Below are 21,084 nucleotides of genomic sequence, written 5' to 3'. Positions count from 1 at the left end.
CCTCTTAACTCGTAAAAGAGGTGGCTATCCATATTCATGCTCCTAAAGGAAATTTTCCTCTTCCCTTTGTGGGTGTACACAAGAGCAATCAGGTCTGATTTTCAGATTGCTTCAAATGAAGTGAATGCATTTCACACGTTTTGCCTATCATAGAATAATAATAAGTAGTTCAAAGCATCACAAAATGTGTTTGGAAGGTTCTGTGTTTGTTTCTTTAATGCCAAAGCGTCCGATGTTCCACATGGAAAATATCCACATGGAGGTATCCATTCAGGCGTCTCCTTTGGAAATATACATCTCTGGAGAGTCTGCCAAACAAGGCCTTTGAATGCTTCCACCTCTGTATAGCAAAGTCATTGTGAAATGTTTGTTGAAATCTGTGATCATAGGTTCTTGGGATCATATGTCTCATCATTCTAAATGATGGTATTTCAAATGAACAAACTGGATATAAAATATGTACCCTTCACCAATGTCAAATACTTTCTGTTCAAATAGTACTTGGAGGTGGTGGACACACCACAGTCTTTAGGTTGAATTCTTTCAGAGGCTGGGAAAAATACACTTGTTTCTTTGCCCCTCAATATTTTAGACTGCCATTTGGAAATAACGAAACTTACTTACCAGAAAGCAATGTTGTGAGAAATATCCAGTTAGTGATGGCGAAACATTCTGAAATGAAAAGAATACGGTCAATGCTGGGTATTTAAAAAAATGTATGACAACATGGTGATCGTGTAAAATAACCCATTTGCCTCTCATGTTGGGACACTGCCTCAGTGATACGATATGAAGAGTAAAGGATGCTTCCTTCTGGGAAGGAACACACAAGTGTGCGCTGAGAAGGTGGTGTGTGTAGTGGTCTGCATGTTCAGCTTTAAGGGCTCTAACCAGTTGCAACCAGTTGTGAATGACTCGCTGCCCATTTCTGCAATTCACTGTAACTTGTACTGGGAAAGTTATGTTTTATGGTTAATTATCCATGGTCTGTTTGAAAAAACAAATCAAACCATTGTGAACCACCAGGATTTGCAGCTCCATTTGAACTTTACTGTACTTTTGATTAAACATTTTGTAAATAAAAACAAACTGGTTTCTTCTTGTTTTGGTTGTTTGTTACTTGTGCTCTAGATATAAATATTGTGGTGATGGTGAGAGAACAAGTTATGGATTATTTACCCCTGGTTTCATGAATTGTGAGTTGCTGGCCTCATTCTCCTTCATGAGCATAAATAAATGTATACTGTTATATTCCAAGTCCTCTAAGACAAATGGAACGAGTGAACTGAAACCTTTTAAAACCAAAACCTTTTATGCTAAGTCACAGAGCAACAAAACAAACCCCAAATTAACATTTAAAAAGCTTCTACTGTGAAGCAACGAAATCCCCCAATATTATATAATCTGCATTTTAAAAACTGCTTCCCTAACGAGCAGCAGTCTATCAATAATTCCACATGCTTGTTTTTCCTCTGCTTTCATAATTTAAAAGCCATAGATGGTTTACCAGCGATCACATTCCACCCCCAATATCGCCACCACCACCACAATGAATCCTTGAAAATAACCAGTGTAACTAAATGAAGCCAAAATAGATTTAGAAAGATCTGGAATTACTGCAACTAAAAGTAATGAAACACTGTGCAAAAGAAAAACTTTATATACATTTGTCTATACTCATCATCGTAAGACATATAAATAAAAGACATCTAAAAAATAATTGTCCTGGAAAAATGAGAAAAGCCAAGGTTCAAAGGACCCTGTGGCAGAGTACAAGAGGAATATGTTTGAGACCCAGAATTTCCTAAGTTCCTAACATATTTGCATATGAAAGTTAATGAGGACCACCAAAGTAGCTTGCCAAAAATTATGTTTTTTAAATGACCCTCTGTTCTATGCAGCACTGACCATTGAAAGGACCTCTAGGAAACACACAAAATTGCCTTCTGCAATTTGCTACTTTTATAAAGAAAGACAGAAACAGGATAATGGGTTTCTTATAAAATGGGGTGATCCATCCAGTGCTGGGACTTGAAGAGGGCTGCATCTGATTTCATCTTACCCCTTTATTCCTCTGATGGCTTACTGCTCACCTGCATAAGCACTGGTAGGAAACTGCCAAAGCAGGTCCCTCACCAGCTCATAAAAACATGGTAAAATATTTATGAAGGGGCTACTATATGCCAGGCACAACTAGAGAAATTCTGGAAAGGTAAGTAAGTTTGGAAAGGTAGATCAGTGGCTAAGGTTCTTGTCACAACATTTAAAAATATCTATTACTAATGCCAACAGCAAGGAGAAGTTAGGTTGAAAGTGTTGTGATGAACTTCTGAAAAATGGGAAAATGTTTAAAACTCTCCCTAGCTTCTTGCAGGTCCTGAGAAGAGAAAGTGTAGGCCTGTTAGCCCTTCTCAGCCTGGATCCCATATTACAAAAGAAAAACGAGAAGTAGTCTATTTGCTTCCAGGGCACTGGTTACATACAACTGAAAATGAGGGCTGAACAGAATTAGCTGGCAGCCGCTGGATGCTGGAAGGTCAATTCTGCCCTAAGTATGGTTCAGGGAGTGGAAACTATTCTGAGAAACAGGCAAAAAAAAGTTCAAAGATGTTTCACTTCAACATATTTTCCTCTATTTCTTTTATAATGCATGCTTCCAACTATTTTGACAACCAAGAAAATGCTCATCTATAGAGTTCTAAGTTGTCTTTTAAATCCAGGCAAGCCATTTGAAAATCAGGGTACACAAAATGGCTCCCTGTATACAGAGTGTGTACACCAAAAATAAGTGCTGGTTACAGAGGAATAATCATGGTCAAATTGTATTATAAAGTATGATGTTTTACATGATGCAGGTATATACAAAATGAACTGCATACTGGAATCTAAACCCAACTGTAACACATGTAGAGGGACACTTAGGAAAAAATATATACATAGGAGTATATTTTCCTGGTGAAAGACTATTCTGATCGACTTTCATTATTTTTCCACAAACAAAGCTACCTGAGCTATCGATTGTGTTTAAGGAAAAAACCAGGAGGTGTATTTATAAATATCTAATATACTAGCTTACTCATGATTCATTAAGACAAGTAAAGACGCCCTCACATCATCAGAGATGCAGAGACATGATAATCCCAATCCTCTTGATCACTCGGTTGTTGTAAGAGAGACACATTCAGGCAATGAAACCTGAAAAACCAGACAAAACTCTCCTGGTTTTGATTTTTATCTTTATGCACCAGAGTTTTCCATACAAAAGTAGTCATAAATTTAATAGCTAACACATAAGAGAAAGGTAAACAAACTAGGAAATAGCCTAAATCTTTTTTTTTCTTTAAGTGAAGGAACGCTCATCTCTTACCTTCAGTAAAATCAAATGAACCAATTTCATCTGCCTTTTCCATCTGGAAGAAAAGAATGACCTAGAGCAACGTCACTGACCTTAAACAAAAGGAGGTGAAGTGTCTTAAGAGTTCTACTCTCGTCTGCCTTCTCCCCTGACCATTTTCCCCTTCTCACAGACTGCATTAAGAACGATCAGAACTACCACCAGCAGTACCCCTCATACACCTGTGCTTACCTTCCTCTAGCAGATCCCTAACAATGCCTAGTCAGGTGCTCTCTACCATTTTGGCATCCATTTTATAACTATTCAATAGGTAGAAATTCAAAAGGAAGAATAAAACAAAACCAAGTCCTCCAATTTCCCTCATCAGGAGCATGTCTGATTCCCAGAGGACACCAGTCCGTCAAATGAAATAAAATATTATAACAGGGAAGGAAGACTGATAAACTTCACACAAATCTCACTGTGTTCCCACTCAGGCTGGGAAGGCAGTTATTGCAGTAAAAACACGGGAGTGTGAGAAAGGAGTAAAGGGCTACAAAGGGAATGGGAGACATAAAGGTGGACAATGGATCCAAAGTGTTCCAGGGAATAGTGTGACAGAAAGTTAAAAGGAAAATTCCTGAAACTGCAAGTTTTTAAGTGGAACTGTTATTTAGGGGATGAATTCTATAGGAAGTTTGAATTAAGTGTCTGTGCAATAGCATCTAGATGTTTTCTCTTTCATGAAGACTTTGGAGTTTGAATGTAGTTTGTCATAAAGAAAAAAAAAAAAAAACATGAGAGCTTTATACAACCCCCAAAGTAAAAGGCGAGAGAAAGACAGGGTTTATATAACTGGTATTTTACATAAATATTACATCAGGATACATTGAAAATGAAAACACACACACACGCACACACACGCACACAGCCGTCGTCCTTATCCTCTATTTTAAAATTCATTTCATACTTTAAATGTTGTTGATTTTCACAAAACAAGTAAAAACCAAGTCAGCATTAAACACCTCAGAATAATTTCAGTCTTATATTACTTGGAAAATTCACCACATCATGGAGGGTCACAAAATCCTGTTTTAAAGCCATTTAAGGCCCTGACAATTATGGGATGTTTTGCTGCAGCCTAGGGCAACTAGAAATGGCCACGGATGTTAACTAACTCCCTCCTCAACAGTCTGAGAAAAGGGAAAAAAAAAAAAACTGTAAGTTTCCCCATCTGTTATTTCCTTTTTTTTTCTTTTTGGCTGTGGAAAAGTAAAATTATGCAAGAGCTTTTGAATGTAAAGGCTGTGTGTGCTTTTTCCCTTTTTGTCTCTGTGTACTGGTTATGTGATGTTGCGTAACTGAGTACAGAGTAGGCGGTTAGCGTTTACTATTGATTTACACTATGCCATCTAATGAATTCATAGCACTCAAAAGCAAGGAATGAGAGGGGGAGGGAGGAAAAAGAAAGGAAGCAAAGGGAAGGGGGAAAAAAGAGGAACAGAGGAAAGAGAGAAAGCTCATTTAGAAAAACAGTTCTAATGTCCAGAAGAGTTTCATTCTTACTCCCTCTAGCTCTGACTTTTGGTTGCTGTTCTGGTCTCAGAAAAACGGACTTTGCGCTAGTGACCCCAATGTTCCAATCTTATTTCCTTTTTTTTTTTTTTTTTTTTATTTCTAGGAGAGAGAGAGAGAGACGGCGTGAGCAGGGGAGGGTCAGAGAGAGAGGGAGACACAGACTCTGAAATAGGCTCCAGGCTCTGAGCTGGCAGTCAGCACAGAGCCCTACGCGGGGCCCGAACCCACGAACTGCGAGATCACGACCTAAGCGAAAGTCGGACACTTAACCGACTAAGCCACCCAGGCGCCCCACCAATCTTATTTCTAATAAGAAAGTAAGAAGTAATGAAGATTACTGACAGGTGAATGTCTGAAAAGTACTAATGTGTCAAATGACTTGAAAGCTATTCCACTAAACTGTCACACTTCTCCGTATGCACTTATTTATGATTCTCTCTGTGCATTTGGGAATCTGTATCTATGATAGCCAATGTGATGGTCAGACTGGTTTACCGAGTCATAGATATTATTTGAAAGACACACGGAGCAAAGGGAAATATGTCCTACTCTACGCATCTCCTTTGAAAATTGCATAAAGGATGCATTTAGAAATCTTTGATTAGGTCACTATTTTGCTTTGGAAGAAGATATGCCACAAATTATTTGGCTCCACAGAACTGCCTAAGACAGGATAATCAAAGAGAAATGGGAAGGAGGAGGAAAGATTCTAAACTGATGAACAACACTTGAAAAAAAAATTTAAATAATTTCTTATATTATGCATATGGAGAGCACTCAAAATATAACTTTTGATCAGGATGATGACAGACATTCCCAATCCTCAGTGTTTCCTCTGCTGTACAGTGAGTTCCCAAATCGTAGGCCAGAAAGTAAGGGTGAAGTTGATTCTGCTGCTAGGCATGGGACCTTCCTGTACCTTAGTGCCCTCCTATGGCTGAGAACAACTACTAATGTGAGGAAGATAAATTGAAATTCTCTTTATTAGAAGCCAGATCTAGGGCAAGGCAGGGAGCTAATTTCCTTTCTGAATGTGGGTTTGTAAATAGTGACTGGGAAAAATCACATGAGGTCATCCAAAAAAAAAGAACAAGAGTGTGAGGTTTCATTTATGATCGTCCAATGATCTCCTCCACCCAATTTAGCTTATTCAATATTAAATAGATGCCTACTCCATCCATTTGCCCTTGATGACCATGTGCACGTGGTTGAATGCTGAGCACTTAGCACAGTGTTTGGCACATTCTCTCCACCAAAGAAGTGTTTGTCAAAACAGTAAAATGATTATAGGAGACACATCACTGCAGGCGAAGTAACTAGAAATGCCTTAGAAAAACATATTCCAATGACTTACAGACAATCTTAAGCTCTATTTCTCTATCATTTATCTGTAGACACAAAAGGATGATATAGAGAAAGAATCAGGCAGTTATTTGGGGACAGTTGACTTCAGTTCCATTTTATTGGAAAAAAGCTTAACAAAAATTATAATGCTGATAGCATCAGTAAAGTTTCATGTTCATATCCACCAACCCTTTTGGACTATTTTTCATTTCAGTCTTGGGCACAGAAAAGTCCATTTTAATTTCCATGGACACATTCTAAAGGGAAAGTCATGGGATATCAACGTAATTCACCTTTTAAAAAATACTGAGAAGAATGTAGCCATTTAGTAATGGGAGAGAATATAGTTTTTTGTTGAAGGGCAAGGCAGGTTGAGTTTTGATTAGGTTATGCAAATTTAAATTAATAGCAGGGCAACCAAGAATGTACTGGATTCCATTTTCTTGGTTAAACAGGAGTTTTATACGAACAAAAATTCTGGATTACAAAGTCAGAAATGCCATCTTTCAGTTAATTGGAGAATGAGACTACTAGAGGAAGAGTCGCATGGACAATCTCTCAGAAATCCCAGTTGAAGACTCAACTAAAAGTGTGTTTGGCAGTGGCAGCCGTAGTGCTTTTTGGAGAGTGGGGCTACCAGCTAAGTCACCCAGGACAAGGCATATACATTTCAGTCAAAACCTTCAAGAAGTTTTTTTTTTTTTTTTAAACTTTGATCAATGATATAATCTAATCAAATTCAGAAACTTCCTTAAGTAAGTATTCTGGCAGTGTGTTGACAAGACCATCCCCTGTGCTATATCTCATTTAATGCATGAGATTCATGTTTAATAAACATGAATGAGAACTTGCTGGATCCCTTATTTTATTTATGATGATTCTGAAGCTTCAAAGGTAATTTTCTCAGGGACATATATGTTGAGATAAAGCTGGGCCTACTATCTATAGCTCACAGTTTACTTCCTCATGCATAGAATAAGTTAATGTTGTATAAATTGAATCTTTATTTTATTTTTAGATATTTATTTTTAGCCTGTTCTTTCTTTTTAAAAAAGTATTTATTTAAATTCCAGTTAGTTTACATGTAGCGTAATATTAGTTTCAGGATATATCTTATTTTAAATGCTGTAGAGAAAGATTTGAAATGATTCTTTTATAAGCAATCCTTACATTATATAACAATGTTCACCTTAAAACTATCTTGTACTTCATTTTTTATCTTTAATTGTTCCTCCTCTTTCCTGCCTTCTTCTTTTTCTTTCAATCTTTGGATACAGTACTTTTAACTCTGTTTCTAGCTTACTCTTGGCCATTCCTGACCTCAAATGCTTTCCTTTCTCTCACTTTGCATCTGGAGAACCAATTTTTATTTATTACTCTTCCTCATAAAAATCATTGTTTTGTTAATGAAAGCCTCATTAACAATGAGCACCTCATTGTTTTCAGAGCCTCAGAAATCATAAAGGAAGAGAAAATTTAAATGTAAGAATATACAATAAACAGACCTTTGGTATATATTCAAATTAAGAAATAAAATGTTTAACAGGATACAGACATCTTGTAGGCTTTGACATAGGATAATACAGCTGTAGAGCCCTGCATGGCCAATGAGACTGGAGCCTCCTATCACGAGGGATCTCCAGACCACTCATTTTCCACCACACCAGGTCACCTTTCTTTTCCCTTTTCTTTCTTTCCATTCCACAAAAACAATTATTTGGGGACAGATTATGGCATAGCAGGAGCATGTCTGGAGAAATCCTAGTGGCTTAATGTGGCTTCATGATACTGGCCAAACTCTCTCAATTCAAAAACAAAACAAAACCAAAAAAAAACGAAAAAAAAACAAAAAACAAAAAACTCAGAAAGAGTTGCATACAAAGATTGCAGCTACACAGAAAGTGAAGTCTGAGGAGGTTAAAAGAGAAGTTGGACATGAGAAAGAGGTCCCTGGATAACAGGAATGTTGGTGCCAGAATCACTGTAATTAAGATTGTGTCATTGTTTCCTTTATAAACGTTGACTCTTATAGGGTTTACAATTCAGCTAAAACGATCAGCTCTAAGCTGACACACAGCTCCAAATATCTTAGAGTGGGAAGTATTTTTTCCCTCCCTATTCCTTAAAAGAGAAAACATAAAGCAACTATTCAGAAATTTCAACGACATTGGATTCTGACCACATACCTTTCCCAAAAAAGAGCAGGTGCTAATTAAGGAGCCTAACGTACAGTGAGCTGAGGTGAAGAACATGCACTTTAGAATGAAGGACATTAGCCTGGTATATGAATGAGAAGTAAAATAAAAGATACCCTATTATTTTGAAAGGTTTAACGTACATCACTTGGATAGATATTTCCTTCCCTTTTATTGATCTGAATAGGATTTTGGCAATGCTGTGTTGAAAACTTTCACTCTTGTTAGCTAACCAGAAACACTTATAATTATAGGAGCCAGGAATCCTAATGGTTTCCTTAGATCTCTTACCTCATACACCCATTTTTAGGATGGGGGCTGGATAATCAGTAATTTTTTAAACCCCATTGTTTCTACTTCTCTGGCATTGGCCCTGGTGTCTAATGGCTGAAGTAGGATGCTCACAGTGGTGAGGAGGAACAGGAAGAGGAAGTCACAGACACACATTAAAATTAATAGGCCAGGAGGGAACTAGCATTTATTTAGTACATCTTACATGCCCTGTACTTCATTAACATTATTCCATTTAATGCAAACCCCTTATAAAGTAAATAAGATTGGCTTAAGTTTCAGAGATTACCAACCTAGTTGCAGGACTGTTAGCTAACCTGCTTAAAGGACACACAGCTAATTAAAAAGTTGTGCAGGTGAGGATCAGGACCTGTTTGACTCCCAGGCCCACAGGTCCTATATAAAGCGCCACAGAGCCAGGAGCAGAATATGAAGTCATCCAGCCAAAAAAAAAAAAAAAATCCTTTGTGCCAACGATGAGAGCCACCACATGCTCCAAGTAGGAGGTGGGAAGGGTAAATGACTCCTAAAAAGAAACAGGTTCTTAATTTGCTCTTGGTTCCGATAAATCCCTGTTTTCTAAATGTAATTTGGAAAATGCTTTTTTTTTTGGTCATAGATAAGAAAATGCATAATTTCCTGGGAATCTTTAAATCAGACATTTGAGTGTTTATAAAAATCCCTTTAAAGATTTATACTAAAGTAGTTAATAGTTTAAAAAATAAAATGCATATCAAATGAGACGATGAATATATAACAATTTAATGACTGTGTGTATGTGTGTATACGGGTATATATGATATGTGTGTATGTGTATATAATTTTTTTCTTGCCAAAGTTTTTGGTAATTTACTATATATAGTACTTGACAAAAGCTAAACAATAAATATGTTAAGGCAGGAGAAAAAGGAAAGAACAAAGAAAGAAGTGTGTGTGTGTGTGTGTGTGTGTGTGTGTGTATGAGATGTACTATTCTCAAGACCCTTGGGACATGTTTCAAATATGTTTTTAAAACCCTAATTTGGTGAAGAACTTTACAACAAAGTAAGCAGTCAAACAGATATGAAAAGATGAATTAATAATTCTTTAGGCAGCACACATTTATTCTTCAACTTTTAATACATTCTTTTCTTTGTCCTTCTCTCCTCTTCCACTTTAAGTCTAAATTTGATTGGAAGCAGGAAGGAAGAAATACTAACTTCTGGCTTAGCAGAAGCACGGAAGAGAAGAGAACTAGAGCATCTTCCTGGCCTTCTTTTCTCATCCTTATAAGGAAAAGCTACAGTAAACTAAACAACAGAAAAAGAAACAACAACAAGTTTGACAGTTTTGCTCAGGCAAAAGCAAGATTTGTATCTGCACAACTTCAAGGACTTTCTTCAAATTTTAGCTTCTCTGCATGGTTTTACAATAAAGCCAAAGAAGAGATGCGATCTGTTTAAGGAAACAGATGAGGTTTGAGGGAAAATAGGAGGCACTCCTTATTTTTGAATAGTATTTAAATGCATGACCAAGATATAACTTGCAATGTTAAAAAAAATTACAGTTAACTCAAATCTGCTAAAAATAACTCACAATACCCTCTTCACTAAAACAAAACAAAATAAAGCAAAAACTCACAAACAATTATTTTGACTGGTTAAAAACAGTGACATGAAAGTAACAGATGGGAGAGCCCAGTTTTACTCACACAACACACTCACTAAACACAATTGCAAGCATCCCCACAAAAATAACTCAACAATGGTGACTTTGGCCTTGTGCTTCAAATATCTCCCTTAGGTGAGTTTCCTTAGAGACTTCAAAGGGCTTGTGAAAAATAATGTAGAATGAAACCAACTCATCTTTCAGAACCTAGGAACAGAAGGGGCTGCCAGTCACAGCCTGCAAACAAAAGCGATCTTGTCACCTTCATCAAGTCCTTTCTCAGGACTTGGATAGGTGTTCTTTCCCTGTGTATTATTTCTTGTTGTCTGGTAGTATTTTTAGGAAAGGTGACATAACTGTACTGTTAAAAAAAAAATCACACTACATAGCATCTAAAAACTTTCATAAATCAAATAATTAAAAGTAACAAATCTTCCTGCTAATTGCTCCTCAAAGTTGAAAGACAGGTTATTTTCTTACCTTACAGAGTGCCTTCTGATCTGACAGTGTCATTCAATCAATAATTTCAATGTCAGTTACTGATTTTCAACTCTTTTATTACAAAGACTTCAAGCAATAATGAAATGGTGCTGATCTGCTTGCTTTCACTCTATATAACGTCTATATTTATATGCTTTGCTTCTATTTGGATCTATATTTATCTGCTTTATCTGCCTACAGTGCATCTGTTTCTCATACACACAGACATATATTTATATATATACACACATACTGTATATATATAGGTTATATATAAACACACATACCCACAAAAATGTATGAATGTATGCTAGTGTGCTTATTTCAACAAGCATGCAGGTGCATAAATACTCAGACACATGACAAATATACCAAGAACATAAATGTACATGTAAACATAGGGTACAGGGAAAAGCGTATGTTAACAATAGGCCTGTCTTCGATACTTGGCTGTTGGCCTTTGAGACTTACACACTCAGGAGTGACAGCCATAGACTACTCTGGGAAGGAGAAAAATCTTCAGAAAGTGAAACTCTACAGCTAAATAGAGAGCATGCATTCTAACTTACTCATTTTTTTAAATATATTTTTTTTTCATTTTCGAGAGACAGAGAGAGACAGAACGTGATTAGGGGAAAGGCAGACAGAGGAGACACAGAATCCAAAGCAGGCTCTAGGCTCTGAGCTATTAGCACAGAGCCCAATGTGGGGGCTTGAACTCACAGACTGCAAGATCATGACCCGAGCTGAAGTCGAACGTTTAACTGACTGAGCCACCCAGGTGCCCCTGACTTACTCATTTTAAGATGAGGAAACAGAGACGCTGAGAGAGAAGGTCTGACAGTTTTCTAGCAACAGACCTGGAGGCAGAACCCAGGACTCTGCCTTCTAGAGAAATGCTCTATAATGCTGACTTAAAATCATGAAAACATTTTACACAAACCCAATATTGCCTTCCAATTTCCGCTCTTTTCCTATTTTCCCCTTTCTTTGCTGCATGAAATGTAAGCAGCCAACATTCAATGAGAGTCAGGCCCGGTTCCAAATGTTGTAAATGTGCTATGTCATTTAGTCTGCACAATAGCCCTATAAAGTAGATATTCTTGTTCATGTCCATTTTACAGATAAAACATCTGAGGCCTGACTGCTAAATAACTCACTCAAAGCTACAGACCTAGGAAGCAAAGAAGCTGAGCTCCCGTGATACTCCACACTTGTGTTGTTCCCACTAGATCATGATGTTTTCCTTAATACACATCTGAACGCCTTTATGAACCCCCCACTCCCGTACCACAGCCTAAGCATCATATAAATCTGTTTCAGGACACATAATAAGCCTAAAGCAGAGGTCCTCTCCAACTGAGGAAAAAACAAAGGGGAGTGAGATCTATATCCCCCCCCCCCATCCAGTGCAAACCCTCTGATAGAAAACTGAAACATGTAAAATTAAAGCCCCCCAAATCACCCCACAGGTAGTCTTATGTGATCTAAAGTCTTAAAAACTCCTAGTCTACGAACATTTTATGTCCTTTCCATCAAAAGATTATGGAAAACTGATAAAATTGAATCAGATGGGAAATAGAGGCACAAGAAGCCAAAGGGAGGGTACTGTACCCCCTGGTCTTCTCCTGGGACAACACCTCCAAATATAAATATCTATCAAACAATCCAAAGCCAATACCAAAAAATGGTATTTCACCCCCAAAGAAGTGTTAAGAATTCAGAAAAGAAACCATTTCTATGGTAATTTTATACAGATTTCTTCAGATAGTAACCAGTTGTGAGCTATCCCAACACACAGAGTTTTACACATTGTTCAGCTTACACAGAGCCCAGCACTAGGAGATGCCATGTGGGTTTGTGAAACTCCCTGGGGGCATACTGCATCTATAAGCCAAGGAACAGAAATTGCACTGATCCATACATGCAGCTCTTCATCTGTGACATATTGATAATTACTCTTTATTTGTGAATTAAATCCAAGTTATAAAAACAAGTTTCAGACATTTGTCACAAACAGGGTGCATTTGGCTTAACTCTTTCAGAACACCATCTAGCTACTGTCTCCAGGAAATGGGAGCTAGCATTGAAAGGGCCTGATACTATGGTAGGATTATGGCCGAGACAGAGAGAGAGACAGAGAGAGAGAGAGAGAGAGAGAGAGAGAGAGAGAGAGAGAGACTTGAACTTGAATCCCAAGTCTTCCACCAATGAACAATATAGATTAGGTGCATCACTTAAATGGATCTGAATGTCAGTTTCATTACCTGCGGACTGAAGAATAAAACCACTCATTTCACAGGAACATTGTAAGGATTAGAGGTAGTCCCACAGCAATGTCCCCCTCATAAAGGAGGCCATTAAATATTAATTATTATATGTTTAAGAAGACCTTTTGGCTGTGTTTTTCCATTGTATAAATGATACACAATTCTTTGGGGAGTAAAAGAAGAAGTAAGGTACTTTTTATGCTCGTTTAATCATAGACCAACTTTTCGGTGATCAGGTGTGTTCCAAGTAACAATAGAAATGAACATTTCAGAGTGTAACATTTTCACTGGATGATCTGAAAGCACTTAGTAAGTCTTGATTTTTGTGATGTGGCTACTCTCATTTAACTATTGGGCCAAATGCAGGTCAAAGATCCATCCCCCAGATGAATAATAATTTTTAAAAAATCACCACCAGGGGTAAGTAGAATTTCTCTCTTTAACATCTAAACCACATAGTGTCCAGCTGGGTAATAACTGTGGCAAGGTCACAGATACAAAGGGCCATGCTTTCCCCAGAGCTCTTTGAGATTATGCACTGAGGCCAAAACCATTAGGTAATGCTGTGTACATCTGCTGAGATAACAAGGGTGAGTCAGGGTTAGGTCAGGGTTTCAGGTTATAGGGGTGGAGTGAAGAGTGGCTTTCAGATCAAATGCTGAGAATGGTTTGATTTCAGCAGCGGACAAGCCATACAGTATTTACTACAAGAAGAAAGAAGAGAAGAGGCAGCCACTGCCGAGAGATGGTGGGTGGGAGCACGGACCCCGTGGGGCTCCAGTGGGGAACTGTGCCTCAATGAGGAGACCCTCCCACGTGTGCACACACACTGAGAAGCGGACAAAAAAGCCCAGGGTGCAGCATAAATCCTGCTATCCCAATAACACACACAGATGTTCCACCATTGTTTTCTTTTATGCACATTTTAATTAAGAGATCAGAATCAAGCATTAAAATGTTATTAAATGGCTTGTTTACATTTTCACTATATGTCATTTATTATGCATTTTCTAAATGTGTATCTATTCAGAAGGGCTATTTGGAATTTTTATGTCACTGTTACAATTGTGTCTCTAACGCAAAGCAGTTTGAGCTAACCAAGGAACTGTCGGAAGGTCCGCATGGTAGGATAGAAACAAACCCTGGCTTCTCTCACTCTCAATCAAGCAATCCCCATCCCCCATCACACTTCCCTGCAATGTGACAAACAGCACTGGCACCACTATGCTCGACACTACAGGACGTCCCAGGTCCACAGCAGCCTTTCTCATTATTCATGAGAGGCCCATTTTTGAATATTGGCCTGTTGTCTTCACAAGAAAACAGGCTCTCTATCCATGCCCTACCCTTCCCTGAGCAGTTGTGAAAACCTCAGGAACCCAAAGCTACCACATGGAGGAAGCTGGCCCCCTCCCAGTGGCACAAACTCTCCTGGAGGGGACATAGTGGGAGAAGTGGGAACAAGGAGATATTTTTCTTTCCTCATCCTATCACTTATTTCTAGTCTACCACTGATCTCAAAGTACCCCTGCAGGAATCTCTGAAGTTTTCTGTATTATTCTAGAGTTGAAACATGTACCGAAACCACACCTTCTCCCAGACTCCACAGATACTAAGTCTTATTCACAGAATCCACCTGCAAATGCCGGACACAGGTCTCCTGTAGTCTGCCTGTCCTGCATGCCCCAGGAGCCCACTGTTCATGTTACGCCTTATGAATCGTGGTGCACAGAATTATAAGGCAGAGGGCAGTACTTATGTCTCATGCATGTTCAGTTCAGTGACTAACATATTATTGTAAGTGTTCAATCAATCCAAATAAGAGAGGTTTCCTTCTTTCCTCCCTCCTTCTTTTTCTTTCTTTCTTTTTCCCTTCCTCCCTCCCTGCTCCCTTCCTCTTTGTCTGATTGTTATCCAGGATAAAGCAGAATGCTTACACATAGCAGGCACAAGACAGGAACGCATTCTAATCCACTGTCAGATTACATTCCTTATACTGTCTCATTTGCAACATTACTGATGTACAAAAATCTTTCCATAACTCTAAATAAAACCTTGAGGTAAGAGTTGAGTTGAGTCTACTTTAACTGGTCAACCAGATAGGAACCTGAGAAAAGTAATGGCACAGCTTTAAAAGGAGCTTCTTTTAAAAGAAAACTTTAAGATGTTACCACTGAAAGAATAAAATTGGCACAATTCTCTGGAGAGCACCGTAGCAAATAATGCATCAAAAACTTAAAAAGATATGAAATACTACTTGACCCAGAATTTTCACATCTAGTAGTTTCTCTAAAAGAAATAACCAAAGGGGCACCTGGGTGGCTCAGTTGGTTAAGTGTCTGACTTGGGTTCAGGTCATGAAATTAGTTTGTGGATTTGAGTCCTGCGCAGGGCCTGCACAGAGCCCGATATGGGGCCTAAACCCATGAAATCGCGAGATTCTGACCTGAGCCAAAATCAAGAATCAGACGCTTAACCAATTGAACCACCCAGGCACCCCACTAAGTTAAATATTTTTTTTAAAAATGATAAATGTGTATACACATAGTGGAAAAAGACTGGGAAAAAAGTTTTTTGTTTTTTTTTTTTCTGGGAGGAAAAATTTTAAATAAGTTTTAATTCTTTTGAACTTTTCCATAATGAAAGCATATTATTTATACAGCAAAATATTACTTAAAATAGTAAGCTACACATAATTTCCTTCCCCAAAGGCCTAAAAAGTAACTTTCTATAGGCATTCCTGTGCTTAAGAGTCTTCCTTTTCCCATTTTTAGAGATATTATGTATTGTTTTCAAAGATCTTATGTAGTTATAATAGATACTTTACCTCTTAAATAAAAACTATTAGTTGTCTAGGATTTTAGTCTTAGGCCTCTCCTTAGAAAAAAATTCCAATAGTCTATGGGAGTTAATGATATGGAATCTTAAGAAGTAAAACAGGGCTACTACACCTGTTTCTCCTGAAGTCGTAAGTTTTGCTTTCAATTCAGGCTTCATAATAGTAATTCATATCAAGTCGTATTACTTCAGCCCACAGCATACCACTTTTGCCCATTTTGATTCCTAAACCCTTGCTTGTTTTACCAATGCTATTATCTGTTTCATAGATGATGATGCTATAGAGAATACATGAAACTTAGAGTCCCTCCTTCAGGAAAAATCATCATAGGCTTGGCCAAGCAAGGAGTTCAGTTGAATGCCGTCTAATTCCCCTTGCTGTGTTTGATGTAATAATCAAGGTGCTTCTGACACCCACAGCTACTTCTAAGAGATACTGCTCTTTCTGCAGCTTTTACTCAACTGTACACCTATACCAGGCATAGGCTACTCTTCAAGGGACTACAAAATAGAAAGAAAATGGAGAAGCCATAACTGGCCACAGGTAATCTCAAGGCATAAAACACGACAAGGACATTTAGTCTATTAGTACCAAGAGAAGAACTGGGTGGAGATGTGAAGAAAAGCCAAGTTCTGATACCAGGACTACAGAAGTTCCATGAAGCCCTGCTGCAATGGTCCCTGGAGCAGCCCCAGACCTGGGATAGTTTCAACAGAACATCTCCTCAGTATTCCTTTATTGTGCCATGTATATCTCAAAAACACATCCCCACCACTGAGCAAACAGAGTTTCTATTTCTTAAATAAAATAATAATATGAATAATATCTGACATCCAAACTTTGAGATTTCAACAGAAAGTAAAACACATACTTTTTTAAGCTTGAGTTTCTGATTTCACCATGGAAATTTCAAAGAGCTAAAGCAGAGCACCACAAGCTTCTATGTCAAGTCTATGGAATTATAAATTTAAGTGTAAATGATGTATTAGTGGGGACACCTGGTTGGCTCAGTCAGTTAAGTGTCCAAATTTGGCTCAGGTTATGATCTCACAGTTTGTGGGTTTGGGCCCCATATTGGGTTGCCTGCTATCAGCATGGAGCCTGCTTAGGATCCTCTCCCTCTCTCTCTCTCTCTGTCTCTCTCTGTCCCCAATCCCCCAACACACACACACACACACACACACACACACACACAAACACACACACACACTCTCTCTCTCTCTCTCTCTCAAAAATAAGCATTAAAAAATGATGTATAAGTGATGTATGTCAGTGTGGCAACCATCTACTAAGACAGGAAGTTGCTTGTGAAATGAATTTGCAGGCTTCTGGTTTCCTGCTGGCTAATGGCAGCAAACTAAATTTAAAATTTTCAAATATTCTCTAAAAGTAATGTAGATCAAGAAAAGAAAATAAAACAACTTATGTCTATAGCATAACTAAAAGAGAAAGTTACATTCTTCAATTTCTGCATAAGTAGGGAGTAAACATTCGGAAACAAGAGCTAACTGGGGAGCCTGTACTAGAATGGTGCCTGGAGGCAGTGCTACCTGGGAGCCCAACAGGGCTGTTTCCCTAGGAAATAATCAAAGCTTTAGCAAGGAAATAGATATGTTCCAGGACAAGCTCCATGTGAAAAGTACAAATGCCAGGGCCCTTTCAAGACCTATAGAATCAGAATTTCCAGAAGTTATATCCAGGCATCCACACTGTAAAACTCCAAAAGTGATTCTAAAATGTGCTACTGGGCAAGTTCAACCTTTATAAATTCATCTCCCCTAACTTCACAAGCACAAAAACTCTGCTCTTGCCAGGCCAGTCTCCTTGTTCTCCATTCTTTATTTTTAAGTTTATGTATTTATTTAGACATGAAGAGAGCAGAGAGAGGGAGAGAGAATCCCAAGCACATTCCACTATGTCAGTGCAGAGCCCGATGCGGGGCTCACTCTTACGAACCGTGAGGTTATGACCTGAGCCGAAATCAAGAGTCAGACACTTAACTGACTGAGCCACCCAGGCGCCCCTCCTTGTTCTCCATTCTTGGTTTCCCCCAGAGAGATAATTTATGTCTTCATGCATCTGCTCCTGACTTCTCCCTCTCTGAAATACTGTGTATGTTCCTTACTACCTGTTCAAATTCTCCCTACTTCCAAATTTGGGTTCAGTTTTATCTGCCCTCTAACTCACACGTATTCCACTGTGAATGGAATGTTAATAAAGTACAGAGTATGTGTTTTCCACTCTATCTTATATCCTTATGGAAACAATACTTTATGTTTGTCTTACATCGCAGTGAGATCATAAACCATTTAAGTCCTCAGGACGTGTTCATATGTTTTTGTTGGGACCTCTTTGCTATATATACATTTGGGACTTTCCAAAGGCAGCAGAATGAATGCAAGTAGCACCTGTATATTCATCATCAAACAACATAGAGGATACATATTTACCTAAAACACTTCTCAGAATCCACTCCTTGAACTCTGTAAGCTTACATTCTAAAGAGAATATGTATGTAAAAGTGGAAAAAAAAAAAAAAAAAAGATAAGCAAGGGTTTGCAGCTCTAGCACTAACTCTTCTTCTGCATTCCTGAGTCTATATCCAAATGCCTACTCAATTTCTTCATTTGTACAAGAATTTCAAAGTCAACATGCCCCAAATCAATTCATGATTATCTCTGCCCCCAACTCTGCTCTTTTCTCCACTTCCCCCATAGCTCCCAACTCCAGGGAGTTCATGATGTTGTCATTCATCCAGTTGCTCAGAGCAAACACCTGGGACTCACCACACCTGATGTATCTCTTTCTAATCTATACCACATCAAGACCCTCAGCAATTGCTTTCAAATTACATTACAATTATCTGGCATTGGACTACTTTCCTGCTGCCATTTTCCATCACATACTGGGCTCCCACAGTAATTCCTGACTGTCCTTCCTACTCTACCTTTGACCCTTTAAGCCTATTTTCCAGAGTAGCTACAGCTCTCTTTTAATTTATAAACTAGAGCATGTACCCTTTTGAAAACCTGCTAACAGCTTTCTGTCAGTCTTTACCATGGCCTCTGTGATCTGGTCTATATCGAGCCACATGATCATTCTTGCTCCACTTGAGCCACACATTTATTCTTGTTCTTCCTTGTTCTTACCTACTTTATAATATGTATTCCCTCTGCCCCAGATCCTCTTCCTCCTGATCACCACATGCTTAGCTCCTTCTCATTATTTTAATCTCTGTTTAAATGTCCCCAGCTCAGAGAGACTTTTTCTACCTGCCCTATCTCAACGGACACTCTCTCCATCATCTATCCCTATTTTTTACCCCTGTACCCTCCCTTGTTTTTGCCCTAGATCTTGTCATTAGTTTAAATACTATATTTTTGCTTAATTATTGGTTTTTCCTACCTTCTTTATAAAGTTTCATAGAGGATTTTGGTTAATTTTTCATTATATCCCCAGTAAGTAGAACAATGTCTGAAACATTATAGGTGGTTGATAGATATTAAGTGACTGAATAAGTCACTAATAAAAAAGTCACTGATGAAAAAAGTGTTCCAAATCTCATCCCAGTCATATCAACCTTAAATAGAAAACTTTTATTCTGCATGGTGCAGTGGCTGCTCTATATTGTCCCAGACGCCTCTGTTCTTTCCATCGACTGTGCAAGCCAATCTGGGTACCCACCTACATGCTACAGCTCAGGTTTTAGAATATAGTTCTTGGGAAAATTAAAGTGAAATTAGATAGTCAACTAAAAATAATGTCTCCTCTGAGTCTATGAAGGGAAAATTTCCCCCTGGTCCTGGTGTCTTAGACTGGCATGGAATGCTGATGTGGCCATCTTGCACTTGAAGAACTCCCAATCTGGAGGGGATGTGGAGTATCCTTTTGTACTCTTTATTTTGTAAAACTACCAAGTATGACTCATCCTTGTATCCACAATGTTCAGAACACTGCTGAACAGATAGTGGAGCTTCAATAAATGTTTATTAAACAAATGAACAAATGGATCCATGAAATAAACAATGACAATTTTTAAGTGCTATTCTTCTATGTCTTGAGCTTTGTAATAGTATTAACTGATTTCAGTGAATAAAGAAATTGCCTTAATTAGACATATACTATAGAAAAATTCATTTCTGCAGCTTTTTTCCCCCTTCACAGGTTAAACTGAAAAACTCCTTGTGAAGGACTCTGTCTTATCCATCTTGTACCCTCAGTTCTTAGCAGAATGTCTGGCTGTAAAAGGAGAAAAACTCCAAAGCAAAGGATAGGGAAGTTAGAAGTCCTGGCAGGAAGCGGGGAGTATTAAAGAACGCCAGTCTGACATGATTATCAGATGTTAGGTGATGAAAATCATGCCAGCTAACATATGGATTCCTACCCTGTTTCTATGGAAGACTTGAGCTCTAAAATTATTTCCTGAACACAGGGGATCAGAGCTGATGCTGATTATTTACTATGAGACTGCTACTTTCCAGAATATTGCTGATCAAAGTGCTAGACGCTCAATGCATGCAAATCTACACCTCTTTACTCAACTCTCCTATAGTTAGGTAACATGCTTTAGCAAATGGATGCTATAAAAAATAGTTCCTAATAGGTTCTTTTCAAATATAAGATGAAATATACAACTATTAAATCAATAGGCTTTATCAGTATTCTTTTGGTTTGGGTAATTAACTGCCTTGATTTACCTGAGAAGACTCCTAGGATGTGGGATTTTCACTGTTAAAATGGGGAAAGTTCTGGGTTAGCCAAGATAGGCTGGTCACCTGATCATGACATAACTTGTTAATTTAATTAAAAGGTATTCGTATGTATCTATACATAGGATTTTTACATATATGTAGAATAGGATAGACCCTGGGTGCTACCAAGCCACAAACATGCAAGGATTAAGGATGAGTCTGCCTGTGTTCTACTAGTACACTATATGAAGTGCAAATCCCTTTGTTTAATTTTCTGTTCAGGCCCCGCCTCCACCCCCTACCATGTGGGACCTCTTTCTTGTATTTTAAAATTGTATACTTGTATTGATTTCATTATAGTCAAAGGATATTAATTTGGGGTGTTAGGGCAACTTCCTTCTCTCCAGAAGAAAGA

At 38.2% G+C, this 21,084-nt stretch overlaps 1 long non-coding RNA gene across 2 annotated transcripts in view; it reads right to left on the bottom strand.

Annotated features, from left to right (window-relative positions):
• LOC120222097 overlaps nt 1-21,084 on the bottom strand; it is a 513,003-nt gene that overhangs the window by 104,842 nt on the left and 387,077 nt on the right. For both annotated transcript variants that reach the window (XR_005525965.1, XR_005525964.1), the window contains one exon: nt 625-672. This is a non-coding gene — a long non-coding RNA (uncharacterized LOC120222097). The remainder of the gene's footprint in view (nt 1-624; nt 673-21,084) is intronic.

The sequence above is a fragment of the Hyaena hyaena genome, unplaced genomic scaffold (assembly GCF_003009895.1).
Source record: "Hyaena hyaena isolate Hyena2069 unplaced genomic scaffold, ASM300989v1 scaffold_834, whole genome shotgun sequence".
NCBI classification, from domain to species: domain Eukaryota; kingdom Metazoa; phylum Chordata; class Mammalia; order Carnivora; family Hyaenidae; genus Hyaena; species Hyaena hyaena.
Note: the sequence above shows the minus strand (reverse complement) of the source record. Positions and strands in the feature narration are given on the sequence as shown.